The 20,390-nt window shown below is 67.6% G+C and overlaps 1 protein-coding gene across 2 annotated transcripts in view; it reads left to right on the plus strand.

Annotated features, from left to right (window-relative positions):
* The window catches only part of ADARB1 (adenosine deaminase RNA specific B1), a 258,621-nt gene that overhangs the window by 16,437 nt on the left and 221,794 nt on the right, over positions 1-20,390 (plus strand). For both annotated transcript variants that reach the window (XM_071214999.1, XM_071214998.1), the window contains exon 2: positions 4,400-4,468. The gene's annotated coding sequence lies outside the window, so the exon portion shown is untranslated. The remainder of the gene's footprint in view (positions 1-4,399; positions 4,469-20,390) is intronic.

A 20,390-nucleotide genomic window follows, 5' to 3' on the forward strand; every position in this document is an offset into this window, starting at 1 on the left:
AGGTTTAGACGTTTACAGGCATAGCTAATTTTATTGGGCTTCTCTTTATTGCTCTTTGCAGATAATGTATTTTTTACGAATTAGAGGTTTATGGCAACCCTGCGTTGGCAAGCCCTCTGGCGCCGTTTTCCCAGCAGCCCGTGCTCACTTCATGTCTCCGCAGCACGTCCTGGTTGTAAATCTTGCTGTGTTTCAGACTTTGTCATGGTTACCGTGTCTGTGACCACATCTGTGATGGCATGGTCCCGTTGTCCTCATCGCGGGGCGTTTAGAGTCACCTGTGCCGAGTCCGCGTCGTGCTGTTCCCACAGCGGCACAGTGGTGTAGCCATGCGGTTGGGGCCAGCCGGCTGGCCCCCCACTGATGCCCAGGCCCTCACCGCCCCACAACATCCCCATGTCCCTCACGGCCTCGCCCCCACACCCCAAGTCCCTCCTGGGCCCTGCTCCCCTCCCCAAGGCAGGAGGCGGGGACGGCGCTGCTGCTTCCAGGAAGCGGGCTGGGCCTGCCCTGAGTCTGAGCGTCTCCAGGTCCTGCTCGGGTCTCGGCACTCGGGACAGTCCCCACCCTGATGCGAGGCCCCTGGCCCCACATCCCACCCCGGGCGAGGCCCTGCTCACCCTGCACTGGGTGCCCCACCCTCGCGACTGGTGTGGGGGTGCTGGGGGTCCACTGGAGGGGCACTGGGGGTGCACTGGGTGCGGTGCCGGGAGGCACTGTGGGGGTGCAGTGTTGGGGTGCACTGGGGTGTGATGTCGGGGTGTGCTGAGTGCAGTGTTGGGGTGCACTGGGTGCAGTGTTGGGGTGCACTGGATGTGGCGTTGGGGTGCGCTGGGTGCAGTGCTGGGGTGCGGTGTTGGGGTGCTCTGGGGTGCAGTGTCAATGCACTGAATGTGGTGTTGGGGTGCACTGGCTGAAAGCCTGGGTGCAGAGGGAAAGGTGGGGCAGCAGGCGCAGAGCCCTGGAGGTGCCCCGGCAGGATGGTGCTGGCAGGTGCTCAGAGAAGGAGCAAGTGAGTCAGCCCCGGCTGGGCAGGGCGGACCGCGGGGCGGAAGCAAGCCCGGAGCACGGCAGATTGCAGGCTGGGGGAGGGCGCTGGGGGGGCTGGGAGGAGGAGGGGCTGGGGGGGCTGGGAGGAGGAGGAGCTGGATCCGTGGCTGCAGCTCAGAGCACCCCTGTGGTCTGGCTGTGCATGAGGCAGGCACCCAAGGCCCAGGCCACTGTGGGGGGGGGAGCCAGGCAGGGCCCCTCCCCTCCCCATTTCTCCTCTCGCCCCTCCCTCTGTGGACCCCAGGCCCTCACCTGCCCCGAGGAGACCCCTCTGAGTGGAAGGCAGAACCCACACAGGCTGCAGGAACTGACTCTTGACGGGGAGCAAGGAAGGCTGGGGAGAAAATGTGGTGGAAGTGGCTGGGGTGGGGTGTCCGTGTAGGCAGGACACCCTCAGGGGGTGGCCCAGGGCTGCCCCTGGACAGAGGGCCGGCCGGAGCCTCGCTCACCTGCTTCCCAGCCCCAAGGGGCTGGCACGGCCCGTATGGGAAGGTGCTGCGGGAGCCTGAGGCTGCAGGTGCAGCGCCGTGGGGTGTATGAGAGCTGTACGCGCCGGCCTGCGGAGCCCAGCGGGGCGGCCCTGGGTCCTCGCTGTGCACAGGCCAGGCGCACGGCAGGCGGGCTGAGCGGTGCCCGTGGCACTCACGCTTCCGAGGAGGAGGGAGCGGGTGGCAGGTTTGGTGTCCCATTGAGGAGTGAGAAGAGAAGGAGCCAAGAAGTTGAGGCAGAAGTCAAGGTAGAGAAACCCAAGGGCTAGAGAACAGCAAAGGTAGAAGCCTGAATAAACCCGAGAGTCGGTTCAGTCGGGAGATAAAACTGAAGTAAGGGATTTACTTCTTGTTGCTGAGGACGAGGCGGGAGGCCCAGGTTCTCTGAGTCAGGCATAGTGGGAACGTGGGTCGCAAACCTCCCAGGAGAGCTCGAGAGAAGGGGCGCAGGCGTGGGGCCGTGAGCCCGGCTGCAGGACGGGGGTGTCTGCGGGCCTGTGGGGCCGTGGCACGGTTGCGTGTCTTCCGTGGCCTGTGCAAGGACAGCCTGGGGACCTGCATCTGCTCCCCAAGTGGCCCCTGGAGGCCTGCGCCAGCCGCGCCGTGGGGGCACGGTGGGGGCCGCGGCTGCGTGCTTGGGCTCTGGCCCAGGCCCTGTCTCTGCCTGCGTCTTGCCGCTGTGCAGCTGGGTGCCGGAGCTCCTGAGCCCCGAGCCAGAGGCCGGGCTGCCTGGCAAGCCGCCCGCACAGGGCGGTGGGCCCCTGCGGTGTGTGGCCTGGGGGCAGCTGCGTCTGCGTCACTCGCGCCAAGGCCCTCGGGGCCGCCTGGCCCCAGGTGACTCAGGTGAGCTGGGCAGAAGGTGTGGCGGGGCGGGGGCCCACGCGAGGGGCTGTGGGGAGGCCCCCGGGCCCTGCCCTGCCTCCCTCCACTGCGCCCTCGGGGGAGGCCCTGCTCATCTCAGGCAAGCCCTAGATGGGCCTCCGACCCGCAGGCTCCTGATTGGCCGAGGGTGAGGTCACAGCGTGGCCAGCATCCAGGAGCGGGCCAGGCCCACGTTTATGAGAGCAGGCCACAGAGCGGCAGGGCCGGGAGCTGGTGCAGGCACGGCCTCGTCCCCGCCCCGCCTCACCCCTTCCTGCCTCACCCCTGCCCCACCTCGCCCCCGCCTGCCTCACCCCTGCCCTGCCTCGCCTTTGCCCCGCCTCGCCTCACCCCTTCCCCGGCCTTGTCCCCCTCCCCGCCTCGCCCGTCTGCCTCACCCCTGCCCCGCCTCGTCCCTGCCCTGCCCCTGCCCTGCCCCTGCCCCGCCCCTGCCCTGCCCCTGCCCCGACCTCGTCCCTGCCCCGCCCCGCCCCTGCCCCGGCCTCGTCCCCGCCCTGCCTCACCCCTTCCTGCCTCACCCCTGCCCCACCTCGCCCCCGCCTGCCTCACCCCTGCCCTGCCTCGCCTTTGCCCCGCCTCGCCTCACCGCTTCCCCGGCCTTGTCCCCCTCCCCGCCTCGCCCGTCTGCCTCACCCCTGCCCCGCCTCGTCCCTGCCCCGCCCCTGCCCTGCCCCTGCCCCAACCTCGTCCCTGCCCCGCCCCGCCCCTGCCCCAGCCTCGTCCCCGCCCCGCTCCGCCTCGCCCCTGCCCGGGCCTCGTCCCCGCCCCGCCTCGCCCCTGCCTGCCTCGCCCCTGCCCCGCCTCGACTTTGCCCCGCCTCGCCTCACCCCTTCCCTGGCCTTGTCCCCCTCCCCACCTCGCCCCTGCCTGCCTCGCCCCTGCCTCGCCTCGCCTTTGCCCCGCCTCACCTCACCCCTTCCCCGGCCTTGTCACCCTCCCCGCCTCGCCCGTCTGCCTCACCCCTGCCCCACCTCGCCCCTGCCCGCCTCGTCCCTGCCCCGCCCCTGCCCGCATCGCCCCTGCCCCGCCCCTGCCCCGCCCCTGCCCCAGCCTCGTCCCTGCCCTGCCCCACCTCGCTCCTGCCCCTCCTCGCCCCTGCCCTGGCCTCGCCCCTTCCCCTGCCCTGGCCTCACCCCTGCCCCGCCTTGCCCCTGCCCTGGCCTCACCCCTGCCCACCTCCCCCCTGCCCTGCCTCGCCCCTGCCCCTGTATTAAAGGCAGGAGCTCCCTCTTAGGTGCTGGGTGTAGCTTTTGTTGCTGGATCTTGCTTTTAGAGCAGAATGCCTCCCCCACCCCCACCCTGCAGCGCACACAGGCTCCTCATGCTTCCTCGTGCTCGCTGAGGCCTCGTGGTGTGGTCCAGGCGAGCTGGCGGGGGATTGCGTTCTAGACGTGTCCTCACCCGCCCCTCCGCGTCCCACTTATCAGGAGGAGGAGGGTCATGGGGAGCACAGGGCACGGGTGAACAGCACGGGGTGGTCCTCCCGGGCCACCGGCCTCTGGGAGTGCGAGCTGAGTGCTCTTGGGGCCGGGGGACGAGGGTCCCCTCATGCATGTCGTGTGGCCGAGGCTTCCGCTCAGTGGGGTCTTGAGAGTCTCCACGAGGCCGGGGCCTGGGGCAGTGTCCTCTGGCCCTTTCTGGCCCTCAGCTGTGGTCACTGGGTGCTGCCAGTGGGCAGGACTGTGGGACAGCGCCGAGGCCGGGTGGCTGGCCGGCCCCGAGCACCTGGTCTGCAGGCTGGCGGCGTTGGTCCCTCCGTCTGTCTGCTTCTGCCTGCTTGTTGCAAGCGGAAGCTGCTGCCCCCTCCGCAGGTTTTCGCAGCTGTCTGGTGGTGGGTGTGCAGTGGGGTCAGGGCAGGGCCTGGCGGTGACCTGCAGCCTCCTTGGCCGGCAGCTGCCTTGGCACTGCAGGGGGCCCGGGCCCGCAGGCCTTCACCGTGCCCTGTGGCGCCCGACTCACCCACGTGTCCCTGTCCTCAGGTGCGGAGGCAAAGGTGATCCTGCCCAAGAAAGAAAAGCTGAAGCTGAGGCGTGAGAGGTGGCTGCAGAGTAAGTCCCCCCGGTCCCCGCTGGCCATGCAGCTCGCGCCTGCTCAGGCTGCACCACTGGGCGGGTGGTGGGGGGGCGGGCAGAGAGAGGCTCGCAGCGCCCGCCACCCTCCCGCCAGCCTCCGGAGCAGCTCGGCCTCGTTTGTGGGAGGGGGTCTCATTATGGGTCCCATGAGGGCGTTTTTAAATGGCTCAAGCGCCGTGTCTCTGTACTTGGCTGGAGCTCCTGTCACGCAGGAGGCTTGAGGGGTCCCAGGGCCCAGCACGTGCTGTCCGAGTGCGTCACCTCGAGGCTGGCGTTCTCTGCGTGCTTCGGGCGAGCATCGCGCTTCAGGTGAGCATCGCGCAGGCCTGGGCTGCTGCTCTTCTCACATGTTCACACAGGGGGACAGCAAGGCTTTGTACACGAGAGGCTGTTCCATCATAGAACAGGTTTACTGGCGTTTTTAGACATAGTAAGCGATACTTTTAATTTTTTCATTTTGATTTTGAATATGGCAAAAGCCAGTTGATCTAGCCACAAAAACAACAGCTCTTTGGGATCCTCGGTGATTTGTCGGAGTGGAAAAGTGTCCTGAAACCTGGAGGTTTGAGAATCGCGGGTGACAGGCGTTCCTGAGCCATCCACAAGGGAGGGCGCAGCGGCCCGGCCCTCGCCCTCAGCCGGGCCTCGCGAGCCGTGTCCAGCCCTGGGCTGGTGGCCGCTCCCTGAGTCCTGACACCGAGGGCCCTGCCGTGTTTTGCCGGCAGCACGGCACGGGCCGTGCCAGTGAGCTTCAGGCAGGCTCTGCCCAGCCCGCCACGGCTGTCGGGACGTGCCCGGGCGTCTGCCCGGGGGGTCCCCGCCGTCTCCGGAGCGGGTCCAGTCCTGGGAAAGGTCGGGGACCCCGAGCGGATTTCATGCTTTTATTCTGGAGTAAACTGCACGAGCGTGTTGGCCTGTTTTTATTTTAAAGTCATGTAAAGTATTTGCTGATGTTTCCCTAAAGATTTTCTTGTAAAGATTGTTCTATAACGTTTTCTTGCTGTTGTTAGCTTTTTATTACGGTTTTAGGAGAATGGGAAAGTTTTAAGAAGTAGAACTTAGAGAAATTCGTCAGTTTCTCCCACGTTATTAATATTACGTTTTCTATCACTTTCTGGATATTTCTTAAATAAGTAATTCATTTATCCATTTCTTTTTCACGGGTTCTTAGCATAGGATTGTACAGCGTATTTTCTGTCAAGTATTTTGGAGAAGTCAGCTGACTGAGGGTTTCTTGGCTGTGATTGGTGACTTTGAAATTTTCTTCAATGATGGTTGGCCTTTTTTTTTTTTTTTAAGAACTTGAATCAGTTTTGGTTACTCATGTTTTACGATGAATTAATCTTCTACAAATCAGTTTTCAAACTTTTTTAGCGAAAAGTTGTTTCTTGTTTTTAAATAGCCTGTAGTATTCCCTCATTTCTTATTTGCATTTCTCTCATTCTTTTTCTAACAGATTGGTTAGTAAGTTTTGTCTCTTTCATTCCCAGAATTAGTTCTTGTATTTAATTACCAGTTCTACTCTTTTGTTTTCTAATTCATTAGTTTCCATTTTACTGATTGCTTGTTCTTGCTTTCTTAGTTTTGTTTCAGTTACTTGACTCATTTATTTTCATCTTCTTGTTTAGGAATGAAAATCTGAAGGCTGTACATTGGCCTCTGAATGCAGCTTTAACTACATCTCTTGTTTTGTTTTCACGTGACACTTTATTAGGTTGGAAGAATTTCATAGCAAACACCCTCGTACCCACCACCTAGAATCTGTAGCAAAGACCTGACTTGCTTTGTCATGTGTCTATCCGTCTGTCCAGCAGCCCGTGCTGCTTTTTTATGCATCCAAGGTAGGTGACAGACATCAGTGTGCTTTCTCCCACGCAAGTCAGCAAGAGGGCACTTTGTTTATGATTCTTTTTCATTTTGAGGTAAAACACAACTCAAGCTGCTGGTCACCGGTCTCTGACAGACACCCATACCCTTGTGGGAAGTGCCCAGTAGCCCCTCGTGCCCGCCTGCCCGCTCTCCCCCGGCAGTCCTGGTTTGGGTCTGCGGCCCTGGTGCGGCAGTGGTCAGTGGTTCTTGGTTATGCTGAAGGTCTCCCAGCTCCCCCGTACCTGCTGACCGTGCGAAGGCTGCTGAGCGCGCCTTTGTGGACATGCTTCCGTTTCCCTTGTACTTCTAGGGAGTGGAGCATGGGTCCCGGGGTAGGTGCACGCTTAGCTTTTTGCGCGGTGCCGGGCGTGGCTGTGCATCTGCCCTCCGTCCCCCGGCAGTGCCTGCCAGCGTGGCCACCCTTGACTCTCAGCTCTGTGGGCACAGTCGTGTCTCTGGGTTTTCCTTTCACTGCCGTGACTGGAGCACGTCGTCTGCCATCCGTCGTGAAGTGTCTTTGGTCTTCTGCCGTTTTCTCTTTCGTTAGGCTGTCGGTCTTTTTGTTATTGAGCAGCAGGAATTCTTTATGTATCTGGGTACTGATTCATCAGATATATTTTACAAATATTTTTTCCAGACCATGGCTTATCTATTCATTTCCTTAATGGTTTTTGGTGGCCAGAGGTTTAAATTTATTACTGTTATTTTTTAGGTACCAGGACTGGGGTTTGAACCCGGGACCTTGTGTGTGGGAAGCTGGTGCTCAACCACTGAGCACATCGTCTCCCCGAGTTGGTTTGTTGTTTGGTTGCTCGGAGGCGCTGGGGTCAACCCGGCCTCCCACGTGGAGAGCAGGCGTCAGCCACCTGCGCCACCTCTGCTCCCGAGGCTTAATTTTGAGGAGTCTCTTTATCCTTTTCTTCTCACATGGTGGTGGCTTTCCTGGCGTGGTGTGTCCTGTTGAAGAAAACTCCGTGATCCCACGTCCTGGAGCCTCGGGAGCTTTGGCTCCTGATCAGGGTCGTGGTCCTCCCTGGGAGTGTCTGCGGGTGTGCGGCGGTCAGGTCACTGCCCGGCGTGGACACCCGGGAGTGGGTCACTGCCTGGCGCGGAGGCCCAGGGGTGAGGTCAGTCCCCGGCGTGGACGCCCGGGCATTGGGTCACTCCCTGGCCTGGATGCCCGGGGCCCAGCACGGCCCCTCATGTCCTGCCCGCACTCCTCGCTGGCCGCCGTGGGTCTCGGGTGTGGCGCCCGTCTCTGTCCTTGGCCTTGGGTGCCCCGGGCAGGTCACACGCCGTGGGGACTGCCCGAGGCCGAGCGTCTCGAGGGGGCCTTGGCGTCTCGTCCTGTGCCATTCGGTCGCCAGCTGCTCCTCTTCTCCGCCCCCACCCCTTGGGGGCTTCTTGGCGGGCTCCTTGCTGGAGACCCAGGGACTGACCAGCCTTCAGTCCAGGCCGCGCGGGCAGCGGGTCCTGGATTCTAGACCCGGCCTCCCTCTTCAGGGAAGGGTGAGGCAGACCTTCAGAGGGGCTGGTGTGTGTTTTGGGGGTCCCCATGGTTTGCCCTCTCCTCAGGGCATGGCAGGCTGTCTCCGTCCCCACCCGGGCCTTCCCTCCTGGACGCGCGGCGCGCTCCTGCCCCGGCCTGTGTGCCTCGTCCCTGCGGGCCCCGGCCCTGTCTCCCTCTCCTCCCTCCGGCTGCCACGGACGGTATTGCCGCGTTGTGGGCCGTGCGGCCCCTGAGGCCCTGGAGGCCCCAGAGGTGGTTGTCCGTCCCCGGCGGACGAGTGGGGCAGCGGCCCGTCCTCCAGGTGGAGCCGGCACCCTCTCCTGTGGGCGCTTGCGCCTGCGTGTGGTGGCGCGTCCTGCTCGGCACTCCTCCCACGGTGTCCCCAACGTGGCTGGGCTGGGTGACGGGTCACCCCCCTCGTCCTCGAGCTCTCACTGATGCTCGGGGCCCTGATGCCTTCCTGTTGTCTCAGGAGGTGCTGGGGTGGAACGCGGCCCTCATGCGTGGGAGGTGGGCACTCACCGTGGAGCCCGCTGCGCCCGAGACCGTCTGGAGGCTGCCCGGCTGCCTGGCGGAGCGTTTCCTGAGCCCCAGCGCCGCACGCGCCTTTCCCGCCCCTCCCAGCCTGGGCGTCGGCCTCTGCGTCTGCCCCTGGCCCAGCCAAGCGGGTTTCCCTCTGGTTTGGGAGTTTGTTGATGGCCCCACCGTCGGTCTCTACCTCGCTGTAGGTCTTGCCTGCTGCGGCTTGGGGTCTGACTTGGTGGTGGCTCTGAAGACTGCGGTTTTGTTCTGGTTGCTTCTCTCCGTCCTTCACGTGGGCTCTTCCTGCCTCACCAAGGCCTTGGGTGCCTTTGCCGCGTTTTCCTTCCGTCCTGTTCCATAGTTTCATTTTTACTTATTTTGTTTAAGAAGCTCTAGGAATCGCGGCGTGGGGGGGCCAACTTAGCCTTTTCCTGGCAGGGCCCCGTGAGCGGAGCGCTTGGACTCCCGGGTACCACCTGGAGGCCTTGCCCCCTGGGCTGGAGCAGCCTCCTGTCCGGCTGCTACCGCGCTGCTTACCTCCGCCTCCGGTCGTCCAGTGGAGCGGCGCTCTGGCCGGCCTTCCTTCGCAAGGCGATTTTGATTCTTCTTACCTGTTTAGTCGGGAGGCAGTGGTGCAGGTCGGGGCGGCCTCAGGCACGGGTGGGTCATCTGGGATGCCCAGCTCCCCGCCATTGTGGCCATCCCCCGCCCAGCGCCCTGCCCTCGCGGCCGCCCAGCCCCCGGCCCTTTTGCCACCCCCCCAGCCTGGCTCCCTGCCCTCACGACCACCTCCCGCAAGCACCCTGCCCTCACCCAGTGCCCTGCCCTCGCGACCACCACCCAGCACCCTGTCCTAGTCCGCTGTAATCACACCTCACGCAGTAGGCCCTCGGGGTGTCGGGCGGGTGCTCCTGGCCCTGTCGGCGCCTGCTGTTAGCGGGCACGTTCAAGTCAGAGGCGTTTTGGCGCTTCCGGTGTGGAGACGGTCAGCGGCTCCCTTCAGTGGCACAGCTGCGGCTGGAGGGAAGGTGCTGGCTGCCCTGCGGCCTGCCCCTGCTGCGCCTGGCGGGTCTCTGCGCGCTCTTCCTCGGGCACTTGTGCCTGTGATTTGCTGCCCGTGGCGGTGACCCTGCCCCATCGTTGAAGCGGCCTCTGCTGCCCCCTCGGGTCCAGCTCTGGCACTCCCTGGCCCCTGTGGAGGAGCTGCCAGCCCTCGGCGTTGCCGGTGCCCTGCAGTGGCGCCCACCTGGCTCCTCGCCCGAATCCAGCGCCTCTGGCTCCGCTGGCAGAGGCTGGTTGGATAAGTAGGGTGCACTGCTCCCTGCCCCCCTGCCAGGACCGACGAGCACGGGGCTACCTCGGGTCCCGGTGGCTGCAGGGGGGGTCCTGTGCCCTTGGTGCTGCGCTGGGAGCCGAGGACGCGGGGAGGGGAGGGGTGTCCTCTGAACCGGCCGAGCTGCGAGGCTGTCTGTCCCCCTCGAGCCCGCACCCCGGGCTCTGGTTCCGTCCCGTCGCTCAGGAAACGGGGTGGTCCTCGCTCCAGGGCTCGCCCTGTGGGACCCCTGCTCTGCTGGGCGGGCTGCCGGGAAGCCTGAGGGTCCTCGGGGAGGGGTACCGTGCCCCGGGGCGGCGGGGTGGGAGTGTGCCTCTACGTCCCGACGGCAGGCGCTGCCTCCCTGGCAAAGGATGCGCTCCAGGCTTTGGAAATGGTTCCTGGGTGAAAGCGCCGTGCCCTCTGGGTGGACGTTCGGGGTGGGGCATGCCTGGCCACCACCAGCTCTGCCGTCACCTCTTCCCACGTGGGCACGGCCGCCGCCCACCCACCCGGTGGACTGCTAGTCCGGGCCCCGTGCAGGCGCAGCCCTACTGCCGCGAGGGGCTCCGGCCCTCGCCGAGGCCGCCCTGCCTCCCCCTGACCCCCTGTCCTCCCCAGAGATCGGAGCCATCCAGCTGGCCGAGCAGGAGCACGAGGCGCGGCGGCGGCGCAGGGCCACGGCGGTGGTGGGGGACCTGCGCCCGCTGCTGGAGGCCCTGCCCGAGCTGCTGGAGCTGGAGGCCGGCCCCTGCAGGCCGCGGCCCCCCAGGCAAGTACATGTCCGCCGGCCTGCCCCTGCTGGCTCGGGGGGGACTTGTGTGGGTGAGGGCTGGGCCGGCTCTGCCCAGAGGGGACAAGAAGCAGGGGAGACCCTCAGGGACCCTCGGGCCTGGCGGGAGGGTGCCCAGGGACCCCCGTCCTCTACGGAAGAGGAAGCTTCCGATGGAACCTCCCAGAACATTTGGCCCAGACGAGGAGTGGCCACAGGGCTGGGATTTGACGGCTGCACAGAGCCTGAGATGCAGATTCCACTCCTGGTTCTTGAACAAGAATGTGACCCCGGCCAAGAATCCTTCCCCTTTTTTCAGTTTTCTCATCTGAAAAATGCACTCTGGGCTCCCAGGGGAGAGGGCTGCGGAAGCACCCGGGCAGGGCCAGAGGGCGCATGCGGGTGCGAGCGGGAGCCTGGCGTGCTGGTGGGTGCTGCCGGGGCCAGAGCCGGAGCCTCGGGAGCGGCGTGGAGTGACCAGCGCAAATTCCAGTCCGCCCGGGGTCAGGGTCTGGCCAGGCGTCTCGGGAGCCCATGTCCTGGCACCCGCCAGAGCGGATTGTTTCACGAAAGCTTTTAGTTTCAGGAGCTTTCAATTTACAGAAAGCCCGTGAAGGGAGCACAGGGTAGCCTCGGCCCATCGCGTGAGGCGGCAGAGCGTCCTTGGTGCAGGCTGCGGGTCCCGGCTGGGGGGGCTGCCGAGTCCCCAGCTCGCCCTGGCCTGCGCCTGCCTCTGTGAGGCAGCGGCCAGTGCTTGGAGGGGCGGGGGCGGCATCCACACAAGGGTCTCACGCAGCGTTTTCTCGCCCGCAGCAGGCGGAGCAGCAAGCCCAGGCCGGCGGAGCTGCATCGGATGAGCGCGGCGCAGCGGCTGCAGCTCCTGTGAGTGTGGGCGGGCGGCCCCCCCTTCCCGCCCCTCAGCCCTCCCCGGGGGCCTCTGCACCCCCCCACACCCCGCCTGGCTGTGCCGCTCCCTGCTGGCTTCGCTTGTGGTGACACATGGCTCCCAGTGCCAGGTGGGCACCCCCGGGAATGGTGGCAGCCCCCGCCCCCACGAGGCGTGTGCCTCGACCTCCCGCTGTCCCCTCCCGCCCCAGCCTGGTTGGTCGAGCCGACACACTGGGCGTTGTTCAGAGCCCCTGGTGGGGCCGGCTCTGCCGCAGCCCCCGCTCCTCTGCCCGAGGGGGCCTGCCTGTGCCAGTCTGCGCCCACCTTCCCAGGCTCGGCAGTCGTTGCAGAAGCTCGTACCCCAGCGTCAACCTGGGTGCACAGTGAGGTCTCGTGTCTGACCCTGGTGGACTTAGCTTCCGTGTCCGCTCACGCGGTAGGGGAGCAGGCTGAGGCAGCGTGGCGTCTGCCGCCTGGAAGATGGCAGCCTGGCGGGCTGCGCAGGGGGCGTCCCTCGTCCCGCCGTCAGGTCCCTTCCCGGGCCGGTTCCCGGGCGTGGCCGGTCAGTTCTTACGGGAGCGCATCGTGCCCTGTCACTTTACAGGTTCCATCTTTGCTAGTGTCTTAGTTTCAGAAGCCTGGCTGGGTTCTCTCTTCAAACGTCCCCCCCACAGGGTTTGGGGCCCTGCCCTGGGGCCTCCGACCTGCCGTCCGTCTCGGGTCCTCCCTGGCCCACCCTTGCTCTGCACGCTTTCTAGCCCTGCGCTCGTGGGAGCGCCGGGTGGGTTTGTGTGTTCTGTTTCATTTCTACCCACGCCTACACGAACCGAGCTCTCAAGCTGTGTGCAGGCAGCGCCGGGCTGCTTGGGAAGGAGGCTTCCCCTCCTGCTCGCCGTCCCCGGCCCCTCGTGCCTGTTCCTTGTGCTGCCTCTGGAAGCAGGCTGGTTGCTGGGAGCGGAGGCTGGGGAGCAGTGTGCAGCTGCCCTGACAAGCCCGGGACCCGAGCCCGCTGTCCTGGCCCTGCTGCGCACTCGGCCATTGGAGCCTCCGGTTTAGCCTCGCGGCCGCCTCCCCAAGACCCCTGCCTGCCCCCACCTGCCGGGCTCGGGGCTGGGGGTGTCCCCGTGGCACGCACCTTAGTTCTCTGGGTGACTGCTGTCACCCCGTGAGCACGCTGCCCACTGCCTTCCCCACGTGCTCAGCCCCAGCACCATGACCCTGAGCCGAGGAGAGGGCTGTCCCCTGAGGCAGGGCCCCCCGCACCAAGACGTCTCAGCAGGGGGCCGAGCTACCTGTGCCTGGTGGCAGAGCCTTTCAGCCCCCGCCCTCCCTGCCCCCTCCAAGACATGCAGGCCCCCCGTGCTGGCTGGACCCCCGTCCTGGCTGGACCCTCATCCTCACCAATGCCCCGTCCTGGCTGGCCCCCTGTCCTGGCCGGCGCCCCGTCCTGGCTGGCCCCCTGTCCTGGCCAGCGCCCTGCCCTGGCTGGCCCCCCGTCCTGGCTAGCCCCCCGTCCTGGCTGGCCCCCCGTCCTGGCCGGCCCCCCGTCCTGGCTAGCCCCCCGTCCTGGCTGGCGCCCTGCCCGCCTTTGCTCGCCCTGAGGGTGCAGCATCCATCCTGGGTTCTGCAGGCTTACCCTCGCCTTGGTGTTTTCCAGCGAGGAGGAGCGGACCCGCTTTCGGGAGCTGCTGGCCAGCCCGGCCTACAGAGCCAGTCCCCTGCAGGCCATCGGGCAGCGGCTGGCTGACCAGATGCGGCTGGAGGAGGGCGCCAGCGGCCAGCTCTGACCTGACCAGGCCTGCGGGCTCTGGAACCTCCTCGGACGTTCCCTCACAAGGGCCCCAGAGGACCGGGGCGCTCCGGCCACCGCCTGCTGTCGACCCCTCCCCACGTTGAGACCTGTTGGGAGATGGGGGCTACAGGACGATGAACGAAGAGCACGGAGCACTGGCCCCTCGCCCCGTCCACGGGCTCGCGGCCCCTGACCCCCGACTGCCTCCCACGGTCTTGCGCGCCCACCCCCCCGGAGCCCGCAGCTGTGCCAACGCACTGGACCGTCGGGGCTGCCGTGCTGGGAAGGCAGGGAAGGGCAGGCGGCTCTGGTGGAGCGTGACTCGGTCGCTGGCCGGGGCGCAGCGCGTGTGGGGTGGCGGGCGCGGCCCCGCCCGGGCCTTTCCAGCGGGAGAAGTGAGAGCCACGAGCTCCGCTGGGCCGCGGTACGCAGAGCGGGCCTGAAGGGCCTCGCGGATCCGGGCGCCTTTGAGAGCCATCGGCCTGCCCAGGATGGATCCCCCAGGAGGGCGCCTGGGAGCCGGGGCCTCGTGGCCTCTCACCCACGTCCCAGCGCACGACAGGTCCCGCGCGGGGACCGGGGACACAGGCCCGCCCAAGGCCGGAGCCCCAGCCTGGCCCCGGCTGCCCAGGGCACGAGCCGCGGGCTCCGCCACCGCGCCCATGTCCTGAGCTGTGGCTTCGCCCCTGGGTGCCTGCCCCTGCTGCCCCCTCGCCCGCAGGCCAACGCCCGCCCCTGCTGCCCCTCAGCGGGGCCATGTGGAGAGTGACGGTGGGTGGCTGGCGGCTCACTGGTGCTCCTGGCGCGTGCGCTGAGCCCTGGCTTCTGCCCACCCCGCCCCTCCCACCTGGCACTCCGAGGCAGCCTCTGCCCCCGGGCCCCCACGCAGTAGTCCCACGCCCGTGCCTCCCTGGGGGTCCCTGTCCTGGGCACCCGAGGGCACGTCCTGACGTCAGCAGCCGGGGTGCGCGCTGCGTCTTGAGCACCCTCCCTGTCTCCGGGCCCTCGGGTGGGGCGGGTGTTGGGGGCAGGCCCCCTGGCCGCCCCCACGCCCAGTGCTGAGGGCGCTGCAGGAAGGGGAGCGAGCCGGCCCTGTCAGCGCTGGGTCAGTTCCCTGCCCCCAAAGCAGACCCTTGGCGGGCAGGGGCTCGCCACACCCACGCCCCAGCGGCCGGGAGGACCCCGGCCCCACCCCACGCCGGCTGCGGGCCCCGGTGGTGCCTGGATTCCTGGATCGCGCCCTGTGCCCTTGCGGCCGCCTTGGGTGGGGGCTCTGGTGCCCTTGCCGCCAGCGCCTGCCCCGGGGGCTCCACTGTGAGTGGCCGTCCACTGGACCCCCGAGTGCTCTTCCCAGGCGTGGCCTGCTTGGGAGGTCCCCCAGCCCAGCACTGCCCCCCAGCGCTCCGTCTGCCGCCAGGCCCCTGTGGGGGCTCCCCAGGGCTTGAGGGGAGTCGTGGGATGTGGGGTCCTGGGGCGCTCGGGTAATCCAAGGAAATAGCCCGGAGCCCCCTGCGGTGGGGGTGGCCCCGGCGCTCCTTACAAGGGCCGAGCTCCTGGAGGAACCCGCGTGTCCCATAGTCTGCTGCGCTCACCACACCCACGTTCCTCCGGGTGCCGGACGCGTGGGATGGGGAGCCCTGTGTGGCTTTGCCGAGGGTAGCCCAGCGGCGTGCGTCCTCGCACATGGACGGGGGCAGTCACCAGCCCTGGTGGCCTTTGCGTGGAACCCCGTCATGACGAGCGTGCGCTCATGTCACCGAGGGAGCCCTTCTGATCAGATGGAGCCGGGAAGCACCCCGGGCAGTGGCCCCGCGCTCTGCGGCCCCGAGTCCTGGCTGATTCTGCCTGGAGGGATGCCGCAGCCGGGGCCTGTGCTCCTGGGCGCGCTCTGGCCGCCGGCCTTGTGGTCCTGGCTGCAGCTCCTGACCCCGGGTGTCCGCCTTTGTCCAGCCATGACCCCTGGGCGTCTGCAGGCTCGAGGCTTGTGGCTGAGCAGCGCCCGGCCCTGAGGAGGCGGGCTGGGGGCCAGGGGTCAGAGAGGCCCCTGGTGAGGAGGGGAGGGCCCTGAGCCCGGCCCTGCCTGCCACCCCGTGGCCCCTCTGCCTGTCCCCTGTGCGGCCCATGGTGCAGGGCGCCCTCCCTTTAGCCGAGTTCCACGCCAGAGGCCCCGGCGCAGGAGGGAGGCCCCTTCAGGAGAGCCCCCTGGGGAGAGGCAAGGCGGCGGCGCCCCCAGCCCCTCCACCACCTCCGCCCCAGTGGCCACCTCAGTGCCCCCAGCCCTGTCCTGGCCCACCTCCCAGTCTTCCTCAGCCCACTGGGAGCCCCTCGTGCAAGCAGTCAAGTCCCATTACGTTTTCCTGGTTGCGTGTGTATCAGCTATCGAAGACCATAAACAGTGCTGTCTGACAAACAGTCCAGTACTTGTGTCTGTGTTGTCTATCTCATGAGGCTGGCCAGGCTCGTCGCGCCCACGCTCCCAGCAAGTGTGTGGTCAGTGTGTGGGTTGGGGGCCTCTGTCAGCTCCAGCCCCCCCATCTCATGTTCCTGCCATGGGCTGGCCTGTGCAGGTGCCCGAGAGAGCCGAACCCCTCATGTGGAGGGTGGGCAGAGAGGCGGGCTGTATCCTCGGGCTCACGCCCTGGCCGGGGCAGGTCACCAGCCGAGCCAGGTCGGGAGCAGGTGCCACTCGGGGAGGCACTGGGCATTCCTTGTCTGCCTGCCCCAAGGCCCGTGGGGCTGGGTGGGGGAGGCCGGTGGAGACTGAGCCTCGGACCTCCGCGGAGCTCGCCGGCCTGCCGGCTGCGGGTGCTAACGGCTGGGGTGTGGAGCGCAGCCGGCGGGCACAGTGGGGTGTGCGGGCGCAGCGGCCCACGGGGCGAGCCTGGGTTCTTCCCTCGCTGCACCTGGAGCTGCCCGAGGACGCGAGCCCCACCCAAGGCCAGGCCTCGGGCCTGGGCGCCCTGGGCTCCTGGAGAGTAAAAGCTGCGGCGTGGACAGCACAGCACGGCGTGGGGCCAGAGGCTGAGCACAGCCGGACAGCGGGGCGCCACGGCCAGGGGCTGGGCTCCTCAGCCTCCAGGAGGCCCACGCTATGGCCACGTTGCACCCCTCACTCTGCCCGGGCACCCCGCGGGCCCCAGGATTCCCTTGTGGAGGTCAGATGCCCTGAGGCCCGGCGCTCCACGTGCAGGCCTTGCTGCCTGCGGAACATGGAAGCCCCCCCACAGCCCTCCCCCCCACAGCCCCACCCTCAGCCCTCAGCTCTCTGCTCTCCTGGCGTGTTTGTCGATTGCCATCTTGCGGTTTGCGCTAGCAGGGAAGCTCCGGGGCTGGACTTCCTGTTTTGCTCGCTGCTGTATGGCAGCACTTGGGGCAGTGCCCACTTGTTGGAGTGAATGAATGAACGAGAAGCTGGAAACAAACCAGCTCAAGCTGAAACGGTGGCCGTGGACCAGTGTGGCTGACACGGCCCAAGGCGCAGTGACCACAGCTGCAGCGCTGCTTCGCCACTGCCCTTATCTCTCCTCTGGGCCCTGTGGGGCTGCGGTGGTGCCAACCCTCACGTCCACATACGGGGTGGGGGGGTGCTTCTGGGCTTCTGAGAAGAGCAGGAAAAAACTTACGCCAAGCCCCTCATAGTTCTCCCCCTTAGCCTAAAACTGGTTTATGGCCCCGTCTTCTCCCCAGGGCCCCGGGTCAGCCTTAGGCTGGCAAGGCCAGCCCCTGAGGTGGGCGCGTTGCCTCCCTGCAGGTTTGGGGCAGGGATGGGGGCTGCTGGAGGCCACGGGCAGCCCGTGGGCCTGGCATGGAGGCGCTGCCTCCCCTCTGGGTGCTGGCCGGCTGGCCTCGGACTCACAGATGGAGGTGTCTACCTGGGGGTGGCCGCGCCCCGCGGGACGGCCTCTGTGGTGCCAACGCCAGGTGCCTTGCGTCCAGTGTGCCCTGGGGCCGCGGGGACTGCGGCAGCCGCCCAGCGAGCACCAGGAGGGCCGGGCGCGCCTCGGGCCTCGGGCTTCTCAGCCCCCAGGGCGGGCTCTGGTAGGGGCGGCGCCTCGCTGCCAGGGCGTGGGCGGAGGTCTGGAGCGCTCGCTGTGCTCGTCCTCCCAGGACGTGGCGACCGTGTGCCCGCGGCCGTGGGGGGCCGCAGTCTGCCCCAGGGCCTGGTCTTAAGGCGCTTGTGGAATAGCGCTCCGGAGCGCAGGGGCTGCTGCACCCCAAACCCAGGTGCTGCTGCAGCACCAGACGGGCCCTGGGGAGTGGGAGTCCCGGGAACCCCCTTCCGAAAGGGAGCCCTGCGTGAGCCGGCCAGCAGGCTGGCCTCCCTCTTCCTCTGCAGGTGGGGAAACCGAGGCCCCGAGAGGGCAGTGTCCCCTGCCCCCGGCAGGGCTGAACCAAATGCTTCTGCGAGCGTTTTTGGGGTGCACAGCCTCTGCCATCCTCTCCTGGCCTTCCAGTGCCAGGGGACTGCTCTGTGTCCCCTCGATCCTCAGGACATCTTTGGCACAGGGCAGTGGCAGGGTGGGGGTGCCCGGGGAGAATGGCATCCACAAGCGTCCCGGGATGGGACAGGAGGGGGGCTGGCCTGGCTGGAGGACCACGCACCCCACTTGCATGGGCACGGGGGCCCTGGATGACAGGGACAGCGCACCCATGTCGGGCACGCGTAGGGCGGCCGAGTGTGAAGGGAAGGCCTGTGCCCGCGGGCGCCCGCCCTCCTCCCAGCCCAGGAAGGGCCTCCCGCCGGCTCGTCTAGGAGCAGAAGCCACCAGGGGGCCAGCGGCCCGCCCGGGGTGCCTGTGTCGCCAGTGGTGGCCACACGCGGTCAGGGCCATGGGAGGTGCCCACCAAGTGTCCCCGTGGTAGGGCGAGGCCAGGCTGTGTCTTCAGGGCCCCAGGGGAGCTGCCAGGTGGGTGGGGCCCACCGGGTGGGGGAGCCCCTCTCCTCCCCTCCTGACTGCTCCCCCCTTTTTCCCCTCCTCCCCCCCAGCTGAAGGGAGGAGCTGGCCCCCCGGCCCGCAGCGATTCCTTCCCCACCGCTTCCTCCCCCGGGGCGGGAGAAGATCCTAATTACACAGCGGCGGCTGACGAGGGAGTCCCCACGGCGCCCGGCCCAGTGTCCCTTCCTGGCCACCCCTCCTGCTGGACCGCGAGCGGCCACCGCGGCAGGACCCTCCGGCCCCACCCTGCAGACCCTGGGGTTGGCGGGCTGGAGACTCACCGCTCCCTTGAGGCACGGTGGCCTGTCCAGCCCTGTCCAGCCCCTGTCCTCCCCTGTCCAGCCTGTCTTGTCCCCTCTCCAGCCGTCTGTCCTGCATCTGTCCTGTCCCCTGTCCAGCCTCTTGTCCAGCTTCTGTCCTGCCCTCCCGCCCACTCCTCCGGCCCCAGCACCCTCTGCTGCTCCCCCAGCAGGCCCCCCGCTAGGCCCATCCCCTTGTCCGCCTGTTCGGGGCCTCCTGGAGGCCAGCCCCTGCCTCATGTGAACGCTGCCTGCTGGGGCCGGCGCAGCTGCCCTGTGTGTGCAGTGCTGCCCCAGGGAGGCCTCGCCGGAGGGGCAGGCGCCTGCCTCCGGCAGGGGGTCAGCCTGGGGGTGGGGGGCGCCCCTGGAGGAGGGCAAGATCAGGGAGGGGGTCAGCCCCGCCTACCAGCAGCCCAGGGGCTCCACGTCGGGGGCACCCGGCTGGGTGCCCCTCCCCACGGCCCAGGTACTCATCGCCAGGCCTCAGGCGCCAGCAGGCTGCTGCGAGCCATGGGAGGTTCTCGGGCCAGGCCTGGCAGTGGGACAGACTCCCACGATGCCACCCGGCCTGCAGAGCAGGCTGGGAACACGGTCTGGCCGGGGTCCGAGAGGAAGAGGGGCTTGTCCATCGCCCAGCTCTGCCCCAAGCTGCACCTAACAGCAAACCCAGGGCACGGTGGCTTGCGCTTTTACGAGGGTGGCGCTCCCCTCGCCCAGGCCTGGCAGCGGGCGGTCCAAGGTCTCCGTGGTGCTGTCGGCACCCCAGCTGGAACTTAGGGTGCTCGCCCTGGCCCTGGCCCTGCCCCTGCAGGGCTCACCCCTTCCCCGAGGCGCCGGCAGGTGGGCTGGGGGCTGCTGAGCGGCGTGAGGACCCGAGGCCCACGCCTGGGGGCGGCTGTTCTCAGCAGGCTGAGGACCCCCTGCCAGGACAGCGCCCGGCAAGGGTCCCTGAGACGTGCCAGCTCTGGGGGGTGACCGGTGTCCCCAAGCCCAAACAGCAGGCCCAGAGGGCCGGGTGGTGCCGGGCTGTGCTCACCTCTGCGACGTGGGGGGTGGGCTGCCCTCGGAGCAGGGACGGTGCCCGCTGGGCAGGGCGGGCCGCGCAGGGCTGGGCGCACGGCCTCAGGCAGCGGCACTGCGCCCGCGGGCACGGGGCTGGGGGTCAGCGGCCCACACCGGCCTCCCCTCAGGAGCTCCCCAAGACCGGCTCCCCGGGTCCGTGGCCCCACGCCCGGCACGACTCGTGCCACTTAGGAGCGCCTGGGCCCGCAGGGAGCGCGACGGCCCGGGCCTCGGGGGTGCCGGGCAGCAGGACACCGCCCTCGACGGCCCCGGCTCTCCAGAGCCCGGCCCAGGGCCACGTCTGAGCACCTGCTGAGGCCGTCCGTGTGTCCGTGTCCCTGTGTCCACATCCTGCACCTGCTGAGGCCGTCCATGTTCTCGTGTCTGTGTGTCCATGTCGTGCACCTGCTGAGGCCGTCCGTGTCCCTGTGTCCGTGTGGCCGCATCGTGCATCCGCGGAGGCTGTCCGTGTGTCTGTGTCCAGCTCCCCGCCCGTGCCTCGCTCCTGGGCCCTGGGTGTCGTGCTCGCTGCTGGACGCCCCCCCAGTCCCCCCCTGCTGGGCGCCCCGGGCTTTGCCCTCGGCTTGGCGTCTGATCTGACCAGGGAGGCTGCACGCCCTCACTGGGCCTCGGTTTACCCTTCATGAGCCAAGGACCTCAGGGCAGCGGCCAAGTGCGGTCTGGCCAGCTCTGTGCTCCTGTCCACTGCTGGGGGCACTGTTCCTGGTCCCTGCGCCCCTCTGGGGGACACCGCTCCCTGCCTTTGGGTGATCGGGGCATCGTGGAGCGTCTCTGGGTGTCGGCCCTCTGAGCCTGTCCCCAGGTCGGGTGGGGGCCGCTGTGGGCACCCAGGGCCAGGCCCCTGCTGGACGCCCCACCCGTCAGGCTGAGCGGCCCCGACCTGGCCCCCCATTCCTGCTGACCCCCAGCACAGC

The sequence above is a fragment of the Dasypus novemcinctus genome, chromosome 4 (assembly GCF_030445035.2).
Source record: "Dasypus novemcinctus isolate mDasNov1 chromosome 4, mDasNov1.1.hap2, whole genome shotgun sequence".
In the NCBI taxonomy this organism is placed as follows: Eukaryota; Metazoa; Chordata; class Mammalia; order Cingulata; family Dasypodidae; genus Dasypus; species Dasypus novemcinctus.